Source organism: Sceloporus occidentalis, unplaced genomic scaffold, assembly GCF_023333645.1.
Source record: "Sceloporus occidentalis isolate IW3139 unplaced genomic scaffold, rSceOcc1.0.p SCAF_182, whole genome shotgun sequence".
Classification (NCBI taxonomy): Eukaryota; Metazoa; Chordata; class Lepidosauria; order Squamata; family Phrynosomatidae; genus Sceloporus; species Sceloporus occidentalis.
Window position 1 is genome coordinate 508,188 of NW_028317162.1, and position 2,789 is coordinate 510,976.

The window sequence follows — 2,789 nt, forward strand, 5'->3', positions numbered from 1 at the left end:
AATTCCCACCCCAAAGCAATCTAATAGATTATAAACTCACAAGAGTCAATGTTATCGTTAACTATTGGACAGCACTACGGAATCTGTTGGTGCTATATAAATAACTTTACTATCGACTTAGATGTCAGACTAAATAACATCCTACAAACCATCCATGGTAGTTTTAACCCCTTCTGATAATGAGAGGCTTATGGTACCCATTTGTTTGCCAGTTTGGGAAGCACCAGGTTCCAGTCCTGAATCTACCAAACATCCTTCGCTGTTGGTAAAAAGGGCAGAAAACAGCTATTTCTATTATTCAACGCATACCGTCTTAGCAGAGATTGACCTTCACAGTGGCCTCCCAACTGTCCGCCAGGCCCCACGCCTCATTGTTATGCTAATCAGAAGGAGTGTGTTAATAATGAGGATAGGCGTTTGGAAGGGGGGTAGATGTGCACAGTTGTAGATCAGCTCAGGGATCAGTCTAATGAAAGCACTGATTCCGATTCTGCTGCATGCTAAACACGCCAACCGCATGGGCGCGAAAACAAAAGGGCAGCGGGCGCTGCCAACTTCCAAATGGGTCTGGCGCCTTGCCAGATGTCCCCCTGCCAAGCGCATGCTCGTGAGTCAGCAAGCTGCAGCGCCAGCAAGTGCGAAGTCACTCGATCTTGTCACACGCTTGCTAACTTTATAGAAGAGTGGTGCTGAGATATGCCATGGTGTAGTACAACATGGGAAAAAAAGGGGTATCAATGGTGGGAAGATATGGTAGGTCGTTTATGGTGGAGGTATAAGGATAGAAGCATCTCTCTGGGGTCAAGGGTGAAAGTAGACAAGAAAACAGTAAACATAAAGAGAAAAACCCTGGCAGCACCCTCAGCCACCCCTTCCATGGCAGCTGTCCTCACAGCGGAGTGCCGGAATATGACATCATATCCCCCTGCATTCGTGGCTCAGGTCAATACCCCCCCCAAAAATGGTCAAGATAGCCAACCAAGTGGATGCTGGTGCTGCTGAACAGAACTGCCCAGAACAGCTGTACTAACCCTTAGATCATACTACCTATCATGGAAGTAATAATCCCCTGTAGCTGACTGCCTACGTCCCCTGGCATTGATAGTGTTAACATTTTGTTCCACTTTCACGTGTGCCCTATACATATAGATAGCAAGCGGTTGAGATAAATTCACTGTCATGAAGCCGTTTGTGAGAGTGATTGTTTAAAAGATGAATACACACAGCAAGTGCCATGAAGATTTATATACCGGCTGTGCCGCTGCTCACGGAGCGTGTACACCTGCCAGATTACCGCGTTCTGCAGCAATGTCCAGCACAAGCAGACGGTGGGCACTTAACGAGCAAATGGCACAGACATCACGTGATGCAGAGCCGATTCCCAGCAGAGGTGGTACTGCATTACCGATAAAATAAATTCAAGGCAGGCTATAAAAGAAGAACACAAAATAGAATACGGTTTCAGCCGTCAGCTTTGTTTTTTGGACGCAGTGAACTGCACCCCAGGATCTGATTCAGGAAATCAGTAGGTTTTGTTTGATGATGTTCTGAGCCTGTGAATCACTAATGGAGAATTTAATATTAATACAAAATCACAATCATTTTTAACTTATTTTTTTACCGAGTTACATTTTCTGCCCCCTAGTCCTCTTTTTTTGAAGCTCAGAATATCTGCTGGGTATGGATCTATTACAGGGTTCTACAGTCCTAAAGCCCCAATAATGTGTATAGAAACATCAGGAAATGGGTTTATTCTTATTCTTTTATTCTCAATTACATACATGTCATGTCTCATTGGTATTCCCCATATTTTCTGATTCATTAACCTGTGAGATACTGTTTGAGAATTTATCCCTATGCCACTTTTTTTGGTCTTATGTACCCCCCTATATTTCTCCTTCTCTCTCCCCCTGCCCCTGTCAACCTTTTCTCTGTCCACTACTATGATATATTAGTTCAATTTGCTTGGAAATTACAAAATTCCAAGTCAACTCAAGCTAGAATTTGGATTAATGGATAGGGCTTGGGACATATTTAACATGCACATTTATTACATTAGTCTTTTAAATTCACATCTTTGTTCCATTTAGGTTTTTGTACATTCACGGCTTGGGTTGGCTTAATTATAAGTCAGCGAAGTCACTGCAGGGCACAGACACATTAAATGTATATGTTTCCCCAAGGCCAGTCTCACTAGGAAGAGGGGCCAGAGAATGAATCATTCACGACTCTACTTAGCTCCAAATAGAATCTTAGACAAACACAAAAGAAAAGGAACTGTTCCAGGTCAACAAAATCAATGTATTTATTCAATAAGACATGCAACAGACAGAATTTACACTAAGTAAGTAAATCACACGTGTCGAAGAAAACCATGTTGAGAAATAAATCAGTTGACTCGCTCTTGGAACATGAATCCAGCTATTTTTCCAGTCTGTTGCAAGTCGAAGGCCACCATCTTAATCTCTGAAATTCTCTAATTAAGGAAGCATGGTCCTACAAGAACTGGCTGTAGAAAGTATTGATGTAAAGGGGTCGAAAGTGGAACGTTACCAATGTTTGAAGATTCAGAAAAATCCGACTCCGTTTCTTAAAGATGACGTAAAATTTAAGAGAGATTTATAGAGTTCGGAGATGAAGTTGCGTAGCATGACTACTTCCTAAATCACAAGGTCCATCGCATTGGTGTCCAGTATGACGTGACCGGTGGACAATCCACCAACTGGTGAGGGAAGTTCAAAGGAGAGGGGGTAATAATAGGAGGAGGAAAAGGAGAGACAGGAGGGTAT